This window comes from Nannospalax galili, unplaced genomic scaffold, assembly GCF_000622305.1.
Source record: "Nannospalax galili isolate Female #2095 unplaced genomic scaffold, S.galili_v1.0 scaffold1282, whole genome shotgun sequence".
NCBI lineage: Eukaryota > Metazoa > Chordata > Mammalia > Rodentia > Spalacidae > Nannospalax > Nannospalax galili.
This window is the reverse complement of record NW_008348795.1, coordinates 2,205,521-2,224,259: the sequence shown is the minus strand read 5'-3', so window position 1 is coordinate 2,224,259 and position 18,739 is coordinate 2,205,521. Positions and strand designations below refer to the sequence as shown.

At 36.0% G+C, this 18,739-nt stretch overlaps 1 pseudogene; it reads right to left on the bottom strand.

The window, feature by feature from the left end:
* Positions 1-386: 386 nt before the first annotated feature.
* Positions 387-18,739, bottom strand: part of LOC103744336 — a 26,791-nt pseudogene continuing 8,438 nt past the window's right edge.

Below are 18,739 nucleotides of genomic sequence, written 5' to 3'. Positions count from 1 at the left end.
GGGATAACTAAAGATAATAAAGAGCTAACCAAATTAATGCCTCTTGCTCATGCTATGATACCTAACAAAGATCTATGGAAAAAGCAATTATTATGAATGGATAAAACCTTTCCATGCTGTGTTAGACCTTGTCTATGATTGATTTAATATGATAACCTTTAAGTGTTTTACAGATGTGAAACCCACTTGAAAGATAATGAAGAAACAAAGGCCAGCTATAGCTGTAAGATTCTTGGGAGTTTTATGGTTGTATAAGCTAAAAAGAGGCTCCTGAAACTATACAACTGTTAAGAAAAACTACAATAAAAGGGGCAGGTTGCCCCTCTATGAGCTGTTGGTCAGAAAGAGATCCTAGATGTCTTCAAATTAACCAAGGCTCTTGCCACTCACATCAGTTGTACACTAGAAAGGTTGTAAGGCTGTGTTGCTGAAGATACTGCATTATATGAGCACCAGAGAAGAAGAAAGGGAGAAAATGAAAGCTCCATGCCACCGGATGAATGGTTTTCATAGTGCCAGAGGGTGCTATTCAGTTGGTTGGGGAAAAAGGATCTGCTCAACAGTGGATCCCATGTGCTGCACACTATGTGCAGCCGCTCTCCGTTCATGTGGGGCACCACCTGCAGCTGCTCTTCTGCTCGAACAGTGCTGTCTCCAGCCACCGCTCCTTTGGTCACCCCAGTGGTGCCCGCAGCTGCTCTCCATTCACGTGGTGCTGACTCTAGGCACTGCCTCCTATCGCACGGGCACCACCCTTCACTTTTCCCTGCTGCTGCAAGCTGTGGCTGCTCTTCTGCTAACTCGCCGCTGATGCCGCTCTTCTGCTCGCCCAGCGCTGTCTCCAATCGTCCCTGCTTCTGCCCAGTCCCAGACCCCAGGGCTGGTGAGGAGCCTGTGTCAGCGGAGCTGCATTCAGACATAGGAGACCTGGTTCGGTGACACAGATCCAGTTTATTGCAGAAGGACACAATCTTATATAGGGATAGGGGTGTAATTAAGAAATTACAACGCAGATCTTTGGCAGGGCTGTATCCTATCACAACATCGTGAGTCAGACACCTTACTAGCATAATAGGTTTCAGGTTACTTAGGTTCCGGTTTCCTGCACAGAGCCTGGATTCCTGGAAACCATGTGACCCTGGCTGTTGCAATATCTAAGCTTTGTAGTTTGGAATCTCAAGTGTGGTGATTAGGGAGTGGCGAGCTTAGGTATCAGCCTCATGATCTGCCAATGGGAGCAAATGTCACAAGGCATTCCTTGTGGCTCCAGCCGTCATGCCATTGCCTCAGGCCTGCTGTACGGCTGTCATTAAGACATTGGCTTTAAGCTCAAGCCTATCTCCCACAACTATGGACATGCCAAACAGTGCCTGCCTATGCAATAAAGGCTTGACTACCATACATGAAACTGACAAATTTCTAGTTTGATAAGGCCCATTCCTTGGGTGGAATACACATCTGGTGCTGTAGACCAGGCCAAACCCCTGTGTTGGGGAAGGCTTCCAGTGGGGAAGCCATTGCAAATATACTGTTTAAGAATATGGTACACCTACTGGGGTATCTTCTAGGTATTTGTATTTGCAGTCATATTTGTTTAAAATTGTCTTCTTCCATTTGTTTTCATAATAGGGGAAACACCACTGAAATAGATCAACAGCCACGTCTTGAAGATGGTGATGGGGAGGCCCAAGAAGTCAGTATCTCACTATGATACCAGAGAGATTTTCCCTACATCTGCCACTGCCTCCGAGGCTAAGGAAATTCATGGAAGAGGTGGTGGAATGTTTGTAAGAACCAGAGGAAAGGGGTGGATTATAGCCCAAAAATTACTCATTCCTCTGAAAATTACTTATTCCTCTGAGTAAGCCAACCATGGTCAAAACGAGGAGAACCCTGGGAAGATGGGTGGAGCCCACTGAGATGTGGAGGGGGAACCCGTGGAGAGTTAGCGCAGCCATATTGGAATGCTGAGAATGATTAGGAACAGTGAAGCTTGAATGATACAGTGGTTATGAGAAGCCATTTCTTTGTAAATCATCCCCTTCCCAAAAGTCATATAAACTATGCAAAATTCAAAAAGAATGCCTTAAGTTGTCTTAGCCTTGGAGTCTCAGAGGGTGCAAGAATGTGTCTCCCAAAAAGGGAGGAAAAAGGAAAATAATTGGCAAAACACATGACAATGACTAAAACAATAAATTTAAGGCCTGCTTCTACTGCCTTAGACCTCAAAAAACTACTTAAAAGATAAATAGAAGAAAAGTATTTTTCCCTAGAGAAGACCAAGCATAAGTTATCTGAAAAAGAAATAATCTCAATATATTCAGAGGAAAATGCATTAGGTCTGGAAATGTGTCCAGCTGTCCCAGATGAATTATGAGCTTCAAGCCAATAAGAGACACTGACTCAAAGGAAGGTACTGGTCCTCCTGTGGATGACACTCAAGGTTGTCCTGCATGCAGCCTCCCTGCATGAACACATACATATACATCCACACACGAACTCACATGTGTATACACAAACACATGCATTAACAAAAGGAATTTAGAGTTGTAAAAGTATTATAATTAGCATTAAGAAATAGAGGGCTTGAGACATAAGCTGGACACAGGTTACCTGTGACCATTTAAAGGACTGAGGTTTTATCTTACTTCGTGGGGAAAATATTGAAGTTAAAGAAAATTAAAGTTGTACAGTAGAATTTACAATGGGAAAGGACACTGGGAGCTGCAAAAGAAATCTCTTTGGGAGTGTTGCTTACAGTGAATATCAAAAAATAATAGGACAGGGAAGGCTATAAGTAGTGCATGCCATTGTCTGAAGACAGAATCCAGGCACTCACAGGATCCAAGGGATCAGGAAACAATGAAATAAGGAGAATATATTGGAAGCAAAATGACAAAATTCACTGAGCTACTTATACAAGGATGACAGAGAAAAATCTCAAGTGATTCAAAACTTGTAGATTGCATGAAGGTAATGATACTGCTTGAAACACCATTTTAGTAGTAAGTTATAAAAGTGAGTCCATTTTGGAAAATAGAAATGGAATTTAAAATTTTGTTTTACAGTTACTGTGGAAAATTTTTTAAGGAATTAACTATAAATCTTTATACAGAGATGCCATCTTTCTAAGGAATTGTGATAGAGATCAGAATGCAAAATAAAGATTACATACAGTTACTTCAGAAAGTCCCATAAGGATAACAATACATAACAAAACTCCTTTTTTTCTTGGCTAATTTAAAACAAATGTGCTCTAAGCATAAGAATATTTTTTCTATTTATTTTTGGAGGTGTAGACTCAAGATTAAATACTTGGCAATACATTTGATGCTATCACATAAATTATGCATTTCTAACACTAGAATTACACATAGAGTAAGATGTTCATATTTCAAGTGCTACAGGAAATGAGATGCCATTGGAACAACACATTATATTCAATAAGACAAGTTGAGTCTAGGAAATGTGATCCTCCAGAAAATAGGTAGGTGGTATACTAGTTGACATATATCTGTGCTTTCACTTTCCATGATTTCAGGTTTCTAGAGTCAACCATGATCCAAGAATACTCCATGGAATATTCTAGAAGAAAAAAATTATATTTGATATGTTCTAAGTAGCATGATGACATCTCATGATGTTTGTCTTCCTGCCAGGGATGGGAATCATTGCTCTGTCCAATGAATTCACTATGTCAACTACCCACTCCCTGCACAGATCCTGTTAGTCACCCAGCAGCCCTCTTATTAATCAGATCCATCGTCTTCATATCGTAATCCTTTGTGTTCAAGGGGTTCTTTCTTTACTTAATAATGGTCCCAAAGCACTAGATTGGGAGCACAGGAAGCTCCAGTATGCCAAGGAATTTCTAGTTAATAACCAGGAATGTGTCCTTTAGTGAATAGGTGAAAGCTCTTGGTAACACCATTCTGAGGTACTAATACCTATAATACAATAAGATATTTTGAAAGACAGCACATTCACATAATATTTATTGTGTTATTTTTTGATATTCAGCTCCTGTGAGCCTAATTTATATTCAACTTTCTTATAAGTACCCCTGTACAGGAAAAACAACCTAAACAAAGTTCAGTATTATCTACTCTTTCAGGCTTACACCAGGAGTAAGGGCTTAGAATGTACCCTGAAGAAATAGGAGTAAGGAGAAATTATCTATATAGTCTCTCTCTCTGTCTCTCTATCTCTCTGTCTCTCTGTTTCTTTCTCTTTCTCCTTTATCTCTCTCTGCATCTGTCCCTTTTGTTTCTACCCATCTGTTTGTCTCTTATATTCTATTGTCTTTCAAACATATAATTAAGTTTCAAACATATAATTGAGTTCACCTATGACTGAACTGCCACCACTGTGTTGTTCAGGATAGTTAAGCTTTCTGAATCATTCTGTGTGCTTGTTCTGCCTCTTCACTCAATCCCTGAATCACAATTTACTTAAAATTTGAGAAGCTTCAACCACTTGCTACTGCCCTAGGCAGTAGCTAGTGACAGTGTCAGCATGAGAACTAAAGCACATGTCTCAGTGGCTCCAGAATATGCTCTCCATCACCCTACCAGCAGTTCATCTTTCAAGTATCACTGCTCATTGGAATTTAGTTTTTTTTTTTTTTTTTTTTCTCTTTAAAAATGATGGGGCTGAATAGATGACTCAGTGAATCAAATGCTTTCTTTGAAAGCATGAGGACATGTGTTGGATCTCAAGAACCTATGGAAAACAGGTGAGTGTTGTCCTGTGTGCTTGTAAACCCAGTTCTGTGGAAGTAGAGGCAGGCTGATCTCTGGGGTTCATTGGCCAGCTACCTTAAACTACTTACTAAGTTCTGGGTGAATCAGAGACCCAGTGTGGTGGTTTGAATGAGAAATGCTCCCTATAGGTGTATGTATTTCAACACTTTGTCCCCAGTTAGTGACACTGTTTGGAGTGGTTATGGAACAGTTATGAAGTATGACCTTGCTGGAAGAAGTACATCACTGGGCGGGGGTGAGAGTTGACAGCTTCTCCCCATTTCTGTTGACACTCTGAATCGTGTGTACAGATGACAGATGTGATTTCTCAGCTTCCTGCTCTGGGTGCTGCTGGCATGCCTCCTGTGATGGACGCTCTGAAGCTGTGAGACCAAATAAACTCTGTTTTTCCTGACTTGCTTTTGATCATGGTGTTCTATCACAGTAACAAAAAGTAACGAATGTTGAAACCAGTAGCATAAGAAGAGTTGTTGCTGTGAAGAACCTGACCATGTAGTTATTTGAAAAACATAGAAGACCTTAAACTTAGGACATTAAAAAACTATTGACAGAGCCTATGGGGCTGTTCTTCGGGAAGCTCAAAAGACAGTTGTACATATTGTAGAGGACCAGCTCGTGAGGTTTCAGCAGAGAACAAAGTCTGGAAGACACTTCTGGTGACATTTTGACGGCTTTCCTGCTGTATCCTGAGAATCTGGGGGAGACTAAATTAAAAATTGAAGAATTAATACCTTTTTCAGAGGAATTTTCACGATAACACAATACTGAGTCTGTGGAATGGTCATTAATGATAACTCTTATTCAGATCTACAGTAAAAAATAGCAAGTGACACAGTAAGAAATACAAAATGCACAATTTGGAGAGAAAAAGTACACCAGAAGCCTTGACATTGTAGTTAGGGCATGTGCTGAAAAAGAGGCTGTAACTGGTAAGGTTAGTGCCATTAGTGAGAGGCTGCCTCCTCTGCACCAGAACAGTGGGAAGGGCAGCCTCAGAACAAGACCCCAAAAAGCTAGGCTTCCAATTTATGAGAGAAAGCCTAAGCTCCTATGAAGCAATTGGCTTCTGAAGTGGGCAAGGCAGGGTGAGGGTCCATCAGAAACCAGCAACTGAATATAAACTTAAGTAACATAAAATAAGAGACTAGACCTGAGACATCCTGTGACCCTCAGTCTTGAACACTTGTGAACTTTGTGGAAGTATACAGGTGTGCTGGGAAATTTCCAAAGCCAAGAAATGAAAGTAATGTACGTGAAGTAAGAATTTGCAGAAATGTTTTGAAAAAAAAAAATGCATCAAAACTGAAACAAGCAAGGATTTAAAATTAAGTGGAAATCAAAATAACATGAATGTAATTTAAAAGGCAAGAAATTGAAATAAATACAAACATCAAAAAGCATTCATTGTGTGAAACATCATGACTCTGTGATTAAATTCCTAAGGATGTCAATCCATATTTTTCACTGTTAATGAACAATTTGATAATATGATTATATATTATAAAACAACTAGAATAAAAGAGCATATATTACTCTAGAGAAGTAAGGATATTTATTTTAATAAATGGAACATCAAGATATATAAATATATATAACTCAAATTTGCAAAGATATTTAAATCGTAGAAGGCATAGGATACTATGATTAATTAGTTTAAACTGATTATTTAGCCAAATAAGTCTTTAATTCTCTCTAAGAGAATGAGCCACAGTGCAAATGAACAACTTTAAATGAGAAACTGAGCTCTTGAGCTCAGGGCTTTCTGACTAAGAAGACCTGATCAAATTCTGCTGATGTATATTTCATTTCCTTAAACTAATTATAATAACCAAGGCCTCTGAAAAATCACCTTTGCTTTGTAAAGTACTCTCAATATTTGCTTTGGTAGGATGCTATTGCTCCACACATCCCAAAGTTAAAATGGAACTTTCTCTACCTCGAAAATTGAGCACTATTTCTAGAAATATATTTTAGAGAAAATAAATCACTGTGCTTTAAATTTTCTAAAGTTTCATCACTTTAGGCAAGAACATATAATGATGCATTCTGTTATCCACAGAGGTCTATGTGTATGTTTTCATATATAAAGTGCAACCATGAAAATAAATCAATTTCACCAACAACTGCATTTCTCACTTTTAGACAGGTGTCATGTATAATAGCAGCTTTCCACACAGTTATGACAAACTAATGCTATTTTAAAAAAATTTAAATAACACAATAAGAAGATGTAATTTTGTAAAAGTAGCAATCTTGAGTTTACTTAGGAGTTAAGGATATGTCATTATAGTTATTTTTACCAATTTTTATTATCCTAAGTCAATGCTGTTAAAATTTCAAGTCATTTTTCTATGAAAGCCAGAAGAGCCTGGACAAAAGTATGCCCAGTTCTAAATGACCATAGACACCAACCCAGAATACTTTACCCAACAAAATTTCTATTATAGTTGAAAGAGGAAAAAAAAAAAACAAAAACCTTTCATGACCTAAAAGGGCTGAAAGAATTCATGTCTACAAAACCATCCCTTCAGAGAATCCTTGAAGCAATACAAGGAGCTGAAAAAAGGAATAACTATACCCCAGGGGCAACAGAAACAAATTAAATGAACTTATAATGATGGAATGGCACAGTTAGACCAAGAATGCAAACAAATTAAAATGACAGGAACAAATACACACCTTTCAATAATAAATTTAAATATCAATGGACTAAACTTCCAAGTCAAAAGACACAGGCCAGTTGAATGGATTAAGAAACAAAATTCATCTTGTCATTATCTGCAAGAAACCCATCTGACTTTCAAAGACAGGCACTCTTAATGTGAAAGAATGGAAGAAAATTTTCCAACCAAATGGCACTAAGAAACAAGCAGGAGTTGCAATTCTAATATCTGATAAAATAGACTTCAAACTAAAACCAATCAGAAGAGATAAAGAGGATCACTTTATTATAATCAAAGGAAAAATTGACCAAGAAGTTATTATAATCATGAACATATATGAACCAAACTCTGGTGCACCCAACTTCATTAAAACTGTACAACAGGACTTTAAGACACAGATTAATCCCAGCTCACTAATAGTAGAGGATGTCAGTATCCTACTCTCTCCATTTGTCAGGTCAATAGGACAAAGAATAAACATCAAATGGACCTAACAGACATCTACTGAATATTCCACCCAAGCACCATAGAATACACTTTCTATTCAGTACCCCATAAAACTTTCTCCCAAGATCATCCACATACTGGGACACAAAAGAAGCCTCAAAAATACAAAAAATTGAAATAATTCCATGCATTCTATCAGACCAAAATGCAATAAAGCTTCAAATCAACACTGGATGAAGCTCTAGTACCTACAGGAACTCATGGAGATTAAACAATATACTCCTTAATGTTGAATGGGTCAAAGGAGAAATTAAGAAAGAAATAAAAGTATTCCTGAAACTAAATGAAAAGGACAACACAACAATACAAAACCTCTAGGACACTTTAAAATCAGTCCTAAGAGAAAACTGTTTAGCTCTCAAGGCCTATATTTTATAACCTCTGCCTACAAAGTGCTGGATTAAAGTTGTGTGAAACCATATCTTGGGAGAAAGAAAACAATACCAAGAATCAACGAATCCAAAAGTGCTGGCTCTTTGAAAAGATAAACAAGATAAATAGACCCTTAGCCCAGTTAGCCAAAACAAAGAAAGAGAAACTCTAAATCAACAAAATCAGTGATGAAATGGCAAATATCACAACACACAACAAAAAGATCCAGAACATTATAAGGAAATACTTTAAAGGCCTATATGCTATTAAATTAAAAAACCTAAAAAATGGATTTGTATCTAAAATCAGGGGAATCACTAAAGCAGAGATCAACAGCATGAACAGATCCATAACCTATAAGGAAATTGAAACAGTAACACAAAACCTGCAACTAAAAAAGGCCCAGGCCCAGATGGATTCACAGCAGAATTCTACAAGACATTTAAAGAAGATCTATATCCAATACTATTTAAATTGTTCAAAAAGACAGGAACAGAGAATACCCAAATTCCTTCTATGAAGCCAGAATCACTCTAATGCTAGAATCAGGTAAAGACAGAAGCAAAGGAAGAAAAGTATAGATCTGTATCCTTAATTAACACAGATGCAAAAATTCTCAACAAATATTTCCAAGCAGCATACAGACACATATCAAAAAGAACATGCACCAAGATCAAGTTGGCTTTATTCCAGAGATGAAGGAATGTTTTAACACACATGTCAGTAAATGTGATAAATCATGCAAATTGACACAAAGACAAAAATCACAGTCAATAGATGCAGAGAAAGCCTTTGACAAAATTTGGCATGCATTTATGATAAAAGTCCCAGAGGGAATTGAAACGGAGGGAAGATACCACACATAATTAAAACTATATACAACAAACCCATACCAGCATCATTCTAAATGGAGAAAATCTGGAAGAATTTCCATTAAAATCAGGAACCAGACAGGACTTCTATTATCTTCATTCCTTTTCAATATCATGCTTGAAATTCTTGCTAGAGCAATAAAACAAGAGAAGGAAATTAAAGGAGCACTAATTGAATAAAAGGTCAAATTATCCCGTTTTGAAGATGATATGATATTATACCTAAGAGATGCCAAAAATTCCATCAGAGAACTCCTAGAAATGGCTAACACTTTCAGTAAAGTGGCACGTTATAAAATCAACCTACAGAAATCACTAGCCTTTCTTTATACCAATAACAACCAAAGAAAGAGTACATGGGAACCCTCCCATTCACAATAGCCTCAAAAAAATCATTTCAGATTAAGCCTCACAAAAGACATTAAAGACCTTTACAATGAAAATTTTAAATCTTTACAGAAAGAGATTGAGGAAAACACTAGAAGATGGAAGGACCTTCCATGCTCATGGATTAGAAGAATTACTATTGTGAAATGGCCATCTTACCAAAAGTAATATATAGATTCAATGCAATGCCAATCCAAATCCTCATGACATTCTTTACAGAATTAGAAAAAAAAATCCTTAACTTTGCATTGAAGAACAAAAGTTCCCAGATAGCCAAAGCAACAGTAAACACAAAAAGCAACGCTGGAGGGATTACTATGCCAGATCTCAAAGTATACTACAGAGCTATAGTCATAAAAACAGCGTGGTACTGGCAGAAAAATAGATCTTCAGATCAATGGAACCTAATTGAAGAACCAACAAGAGTGCATGCAATTTTAGCGACTTGATATTTGACAAAGTGGCCAAGAACATTCATTGGAGGAAAGAGTATTTTCAGCAAATGATGCTGGGAAAACTTGATCTCCACCTGTAGAAGAATGAAACTAGACCTTTAATCTATCACCTTGCCCAAAGTTCAACTCCAAGTGGATCAAAAACCTCAGTCTGAAACCTGAAACTCTGAAACGGTTGCAAGAAAACATTGGAAATAGCCTACAAGATATAGGTGTAGGAAACGACTTTCTAAGTTGGACATCAATTGCTCAGGAATTAAAATCAACAAGTGGGACCTCATTAAACTAAGAAGTTTCTGTACAGCAAAAGAAGAAAGCAAGGAAATGAAGAGATATCCCACAGAGTTGGAGAAAATCTTTGCCAGTGACACATCTGACAGAGGTTTAATATTCAAAATATATAAAAACTCAAAAAACAAAGAACCAGGAAAGCAAGTGACCCAATTAAAAGATAGGCTAAGGATCTGAACAGAATTCTCAAAAGAAGAAATAAAGATGGCTAAGAAACATCTTAAAAGGTGTTTAACATTTTTAGTAATTAGGAATATACAAATTAAAACCACTTTACAATCTCATCTTACCCCAATCAGACTGGTTAAGATCAAGAGAACAAATGCTGGAGAGGATGTGGGGAAAGGGGAATTCTCATTCACTGTTGGTGGGATTGCAAACTCATGCAACTGCTATGGAAAGCAATGTGCAGAACTCTTAAAACACTAAAAATGAATGTACCATATGACCCAGTTATACCACTCCTTGGCATATACCCAAGGAATTCATCCTATTGCAGAGTTACTTGTACATTCATGTTTGTTGCTGCTCTTTTTGCAATAGCTAAGAGATGGAAGCAACCTTCATGTCCCTCTACTGATGAGTGGATAATGAAAATGTGTTTCATTTATACAATGGAATTCTACTCAGCAGTAAAGAAAGATGAAACCATGTTGCAGGTAAAGTGATGGAACTAGAAACTGTTATACTACGTGAAATAATATAGACTCAGAAAAACAATGTATGCTCTCCCTCATATATGGATACCAACACCAAATCCTTATATGTATCCAGATATAACTGCAAGAACCAGAATAATGAAAGGAACCAGGGAAGTAAAGGGAAAGAAAGAACCTGAGAGAGAACAGAAGACAGGTGTTATTACGCAAGAAATGAATAAAAATGGGGCTATTTAAATGGGAGGCAGAGGGAGGGTTATACATGGAACCTTAGGGATAAAGGAAATGAAAGAGCTCAAGAGGGATGGGACCATAGCAGACTGGTATTATGAAAGAAGAAATGGGGAAAATGGGGACACTTTAAATGGGAAAGCCATGGTGGAAGGTTTAGACAGGGAGATAGAGAGGGAAGATAAATAATGCCTAGCTAGTTTTAAAAACCTAGAGAGAATCATATTAGTCCAACAACCTAAGGACAAATTACACATACAATATCCATACAATATCCATACATGAGTCCATGTATATAGCTAAAAGCTACATAACAAGAAACAAGGCCACACAGGAGAAAACTTCCTTTGATTGTCCAGGATGGTCCAAGAGACTGCCAAAATTATACAGGGTATTGCCTCAGCCCTTGATTGCCTCACAGAACTTGAAGATAAGATAGTACAATTGAAGATAGAATATAAAATATAAATAATCAATAAAATATTTTAAATGTTATTTTAAAAAGTTATAAAAATTACATGTGCTTCAGTAGCTATAATACTCATGAATTCCTTGAATGTCCTACATATTTATTGATAATTAACATTTTTATTAACTATTCATTGTTTTTATTTTTTGTATGAATGTATTATCTACATGCATGTAATTGCAGCTGCTTCATGCAATACCCACAGAGGTCAGAAGAGGGCATCAGATCCCCTGGTACTGGAGTTCTGGACTGCTGTTAGACACTGTGAGGGTGCTGTGACTCAAAACTGGTTCCCCTGAAAGACCAGCCAGTGTGCTCTTAACCACCGAGCCATCTCTCTCGTCCGGGGAATTAAGATTTTTGACTCAAGTGACTTTGTCTTCTTTCTTAATTGCATGAAAATATTATCTTTTATAAAACCTTTATTTTAAATGTTACTACTTTTCTTAAATTATTGAAAATATTTCAGCATTTCTTTGGTATTGTTTCTCTATACTTTCATATAGTCTCTGTCTTAGTTATAGACAGAACTTTTTTAAAATTATGCTTATGTTTCCTACAAAATGGAATACCTTGGAATTACTCCCTATAGCCTCTCTAGTAGTCAAGTACATATGACTATCTAAAATGAAAAATTTATTTTTCCATCGTAATTTAGTATATATAAGATTAAATAAGTCTAAATTTGGAAAATACCTCTTTCTCAGGTGCCAAACTTTGGAACTATTACTTATTGTCAAAATCAGTGGTTGAAAAATAAGTGTATGGCATCCATTACTGCATGATGGAAGAAAGCATCCTTATTGTCCTGTGCTTTGAGAAACTACTTGAGATCAGTGACAGGACACATCCCAGGTAGCAGACTGAGTAGGAATTCTCTGAAGTTGTCATTCCCTCACATATGGAATAAACTTCGAGAGGTCTTCTCTTGTGGTTTAACTCTTGGACATGGTATACTTTATGAGATTTTTGGAAAAGAAAATTTACTTGATAAAAATATGTAAATTAAATGCTATTTTAAAAATTAACCTTATAATACCATCGGATTTTCTGTTACTTGGCTATAATGATAATGCCACACACTACAAAATTCCGATGAATCACTAATAGAAATAATAAAGCAGTATCTGTAATTATGAAAACTGTGAAAAATTAGGAAATTTGTTAAAATTTGTGTTATGAAAACTAACTTAGGAAGAAACAAGAGTTGAAAAGCCTTAAAATCATTGAAGAAATTTAAGTAGTAGTTAGATGTTTTAGAATAATAGGTATGAAATGATTGTTTCATTGGCTTCTCTATAAACATCCAGAGAACTGATAAACTCAGCATAACATTCTCAATAAAAACAGTAAGCACTCACAAATTCATTTTCTGGCCTTTGCACAATCTTCATACATACAGTTGAAGTAATAATACAGAGAAGTGTCACAGGTCCATCCCTGTCATAATTCCAATAAAAATGATGGTTCCTGTGTTCTCAGAAAGGATATCAGAGTACTGAGGAGCACTATCAATCAATCTCATAAAATTCTTTATCAAACAGACACACACACAAAGACACACATTTCACAGGAACCATTAACTAGGAATATTTAAATAACCAGAAAATTGAAGTGTGGGATTTCAGACCCTAGTCCAGGTATCTATGCTTTGCCATAAGCAAGTGACACAAAACAAAGTTCTCAGTCTCTCCACTACAGTATTTATATTTCGCTAAAATTCTTAGTCACAGAAGCAACCTAAATGTAAATGAACACAGAACAGTACCAAATTCTCTTTATTCAGAGATGGGATGATGCCTTTGTAGATCATTTATAAATTTCAAAAAACTACTAGAGCAAATAATTAACAATAATTCCATGTGCTAGTGAAACTCAGTCCGCTATTGAGATTTGCTAAGGAAGCATTGCGAATGAAGTAGTTGATTTATAAGACAAAAGATATGCAGGGAGCATTGTGAAAAACTACAATCATTGCTGAACAAAGTTGGAGAAGACCTACACAGATGCAGTATGTAGTGTGAGTACATCAGAAATGTATTACTGTTAAGAGGTCAGGGATAGAGAGATGGGTCAGCAGTTAAGGGCACTGGCTACTTTTGCAGAGGACCAGGTTTGGTTTCCAGCATCCACATAGTGACTAACAAACATCTGTGACTTGCGTTCCACAGAATCTGATGCCCTCTTTTATCCTTCACAGGCATTGCACCCATTGATGCAGTTACCTGCATGCAAGCCAAACACAAATATACATAAAATAAAAATAAATAAATAAAAGATCTCTAAAAGCCATGTTTCCTCAATGTTGACTGTGGCTGTCATAGACTCTTGATAAAAATTTTATAGATATTCTTGCAATATAATTTCATTCAACTTATCAAATAAAATTATTAATGGATAAAGATAAGTTAAAGCAATTTTGAAGCAAAAAATTACATTTGCAAATTTCCTATAGTTAAAAGAAAGTATTACTTTATAAATATAGACAATAAGTTTATGGAAATAGAGTTGTATATAAATTATGTTTAACAGATATTTAAAAAAATTCAGTGGAGAATATTCTTCAACAAATTGTTTTGGAAATTTTTGATAGCTGAATAAATATTAATTAACAAAATAAAATAAATGAGCCATATAAATATAAATGGCATCATCAAAGTAGATTATAGACCTAAAAGTATTACAAAGAAAATATTTTTGGCAAAGTATTTAACAGCTTTTCTTAGACATCACACTGAAAGTATATTTATTTTTATTTGTTTGTTCATTTATTTGTGTTGAGACGGGATTTCACTATGTAGTCCTGGTTGGCCTGAAATTTTTGGTGTAGAACAGGCTGGCCTTGAACTCACAGAGATCTGCCTCCCTCTGCCTCCTGACCTCTTGAGTCTTGAGATTAAAGGCATGCACCACTATACCCAACTAAAAGTACATTTTTTAAAACAATGAAAAAAGTTTGATTTCATTGGAATTCTTGATTTTTGACCTTTGAAATACAAAATTATGAAAATAAAATATTAAATTGGATTTGTAAATAGTTTTAATAATCAAATTTTAATTTAAACATGAAATCTTTGAGAAGTTCATACATTTTGAGCTTGTCTTGCAAAGCCAGTTGTCATTCTAGCTCTCAGTGTTCACAGCTGGGTAAAATTGATGATTACTTTTCTCTTCCTGTAATGTGAGTAGTGCCTCCCCACACTCTGAAAGATAGCCAGTAGGGATGTAAGTTCAGGTCAGTACTAGCTTGATTTCTTTGTGTTTTCTGAATAAAGAATATAGTGTCTTCGGCAAAAGGGTCTTACCATCAAGTTCTGGGGTCACCAAAAGCAGTGACAATAGCCCATATGTTTGAGGGTCTATCTGTACTCCCAAATCAACAACTCCAAACAAGGTAACCCATTCCAGGCACTGAACATTTTTTGCTAGTCTGTGGTGTCTAGTAGAGGCATTGTCCTCCCCCACCCCAAGATGGGTAATTCCATTTGAACTCTAAACTGTTTTGCATATGCATATGCATATGTATATATTTTTGAATCTTCCACAGTAGTTAAGTTTCCATGTGACTTTTTAAAAATGACTTCAGGGTTAGCTATCCTTAAGAAAGTCTCACATCTAGGATGTAAAAAGAAAGTGCTAATAAGCCAATAACAATCTTTTGATGGTTACAAATGCTAAGTTCTCAATTATAATAAAATGGCTGAAAAATTTGCACAGATCCTTCACTACAAAAGAAGATGAAAAATAAGTATATTAAAATGTGTTCAACAACATTAGCCATTCAAGAAATGAAGCAATCTAAAAAAGTCCTGTAAAAGAAGTATGAATCATAGAAATGTCTAAGTGTGCAACATCACTATCCTGAGTCAATGTTAGCATCAAGAGCAGCTAGAGCTACCATCCTCATTCATTCATGATGGGAATGCTAAATGTTACAACTTCTATGCAAAAGAGATGGGAAATTTGTTGAGTTAAATATACACCTGATATATAAAGAAGCCACTTAATTCCAAGACATTTAAGAGAAATTGAAGCAATTGTTTACAAAAACTTGTATGTTCATACTTGTGTGTATTAACCACTTACTTGGAACAAACAAGTGTCTATCCCAAAATGAGTGGATAAACAAATTGTGATTATATTCATGTAATGGAACACTACTAAACAATCGAAATAATCCTTATATGCAGAGTAGATGGATTTATCTCAAGATAAATATGATAGATGAAAGAAACCAGCAAAGGAACATGTGCTGTATAATTCCGTTCTTTTAATAATCTAGCATGTAAGACAATATATTGGAGCAAACAACTAATGGATGTTCAAAGCTGATGGGGAGAAAAAGTTTTAATAGGGAGGGAAGACAGTGTATATTAAATGTGGACACGGTTAGAGATAAACATTGTGTCTACCTTATATACTCAGGTTGTGGCTTTGTGAATATGTAATATACTATATTTTTTATCAAAACACATACTATAAAGATGTTTTGGTGAATTATAGCTCAATTGACATACAAGAGATAATATAATAACATCTTTTCATGGTTAAACATAAAAAATAAATTTAAAAAATAAAACATTCACTATAACTTCTAATTTTATTAAAATGTTATATAAATTATATATGTTTATTCATTTCTAATATGCATAATTTCTTTGTAGTGAAAGCATTCTAAATTCTTTCTTCTATTTTTGGAGAGATAAAACTGCTTCCTTCTCTAACTGTACCTTAATACAGTTGCCCAACATTTTCCCATCCCTACCTCCCACTAGGGTTTCTAGCCTTCAGCAGTCACTGAAATCAGCACCTTTAGATTTATATATGAAACATGAGATCATGAAGTATTTCTTCTTTAACTTAACATGATGATCCCAGTAACATCCAACTTATCAGGAGTCACAGGATTTCATATTTGCCATGACTGATCAGCTCTGTATTTTCAACATAACATTTGAATTAACTATTTGCCCCCTATAGACTTTTAAGTTGTTCTCATTTTCAGATATTGTGGACTGTATTGCAATAGACATGAATGTGAAGATATCTTTTGACATATTAATTTCATTTTCTTTGAATATATACTTAGAAGTGGATAGTTGGATCACATAGTAGTTGTTTTAATTTTTTCAAAAAGCTCCATATTCTAGTCTACACTGGCTACAGGGCTTTACATTCCTTCCTGCCAACAATACAAAAGGATTTCACTTTCTCCATTTCCATACCTGTACCTTATAATGTTTTTTATTTCTTTTAATAACAACCATACTTACTGGAGTGAAGGATGACTCATTGTGGCTTTGATTTTAGTTTCACTAATGATTTTGATACTGAGCATTTTTCATTTACCTGTTGGTCATGTGTATTCAATAATGATTAACAATAAGCAATAGAAAGCTTTATAGGACTTGCTAATGTATATAAATTCAACCAATTCATAAAAAATATTAAAAGAGCAGGAAGCAAAACAAGATTTGTTTTTGAAAAGCTATGGAAAAGAGCTTTTGCTCAACCATTTTTGGAAAGTAATGATAATGACATCAGAACTCATAGTGGGTATCTGTTGAGAGCAAACTCAGGTATAAAGACACATCCTAAGCTCAAGAGAGATAAGACCATAGGAGAAGGGTATGATTAAGGGAGAAAGGGGGGAAATGGGGGCACCTTAATTGGGGAAACTGTGATGGAGGGGTGAGACAATGTGAAAGATAAATAATGCCTAGCTAGTTTTGAAAACCAGAGGGAACCATATTACTCCTACAACCTACTGACAAATTATACATATCAGATCAAGAAATATATGTCTAGGTAAGGTTTATATGAGAACAATTGGTCTTTGCCCCAGATTTATTTACATAACACACAGCAATTAAAAGTAACAGACTGGTAGAATTTACCTTCTTTAATTTTTAACAGATATACTTTGAGGCCTATAATAATGTGGTAAGAGGGACATAAAGGGCAGTATTTGCTCCTTGCCCTCCTAGGTCTACTAGTTCCAGGGGACTGTGAGCATCTCTCAAAACGTCCTGTAACTGTGGTGGGTCACCAGTCCTTTTGATCAAGGAGGCCAAGGAGACCCCATGAGATGGACTTGAACCAGTGTCCAGTCTACAAAGAGGAGGGTCAACACCAAGGAATCATTTCCTCCATGCTTCCAAGAGAAACCAACAATGGTCGAGCAGGACCTTTGACTTATCTTCACATAGATGGAACTGGTAAAACAAAGGAGCCAGGGGCTCCTCCCAAGCCCACGTGACCCCTGAGGAACAGATCCTCAAACGACCTTAAGAGTGAAAATAAATTGGTTTATCTGGGCCAACTGTATGGATTTAAACACCCAAAAGGAAAGTATAACCAAAGATTAAAGGGGCCAATATAATTTTTTAAGAGTCCATATGTATAGATAAAGGCTACATAACAAGCTACAATGCCAGATAGGAGATACTTTCTTTTGAGTTGTTGGCCAGGGTGGCCCAAGGGATTCCCAGATAGTAACCAAGCATGTAACTGGGAAAATGAACAGCAGACCCCAATCTTATCTAGAGGATTATTGACAACTGATTGCTGCTGTATGAGGAACAGCTGACCCTCCTAGAACAAAGACCTCTAGATACACTGACTAGATTCACCAGATGGGCAAGTAATGGGATACGGCTAAGGGTGCTGACAACACAGCAGACAGTAGCAGGGATAACAGAGTATAAGGGCTCTAATCGGGGGGAGGGAGGCTATGGGAGGGTGCCATCTGGGAAGTGGGTGTATAGTTGAATAAGATAGTTTGGGATGTTCTATGTGATATACACACAAAAAAAAATTAACAAATTTTTAAAAACGTATTATATTTGAGGATAAAGCATAAAAAGTTATGTCATGTTAATTAGTAGAGGTGATAAACGTTACCAGTGAAATCTACTCAAAGATTTTATAGACATACACAGGCACCAAAGACCCAAGTGCAACTGATTAAGACTAGTAATAATCAGATACATACGGATTAGAGACGCTTGCACCAACATCTCAGTGTTAGTAGCAAAAACAATGAGTCTTTCTTTTAGAAACAGTATATT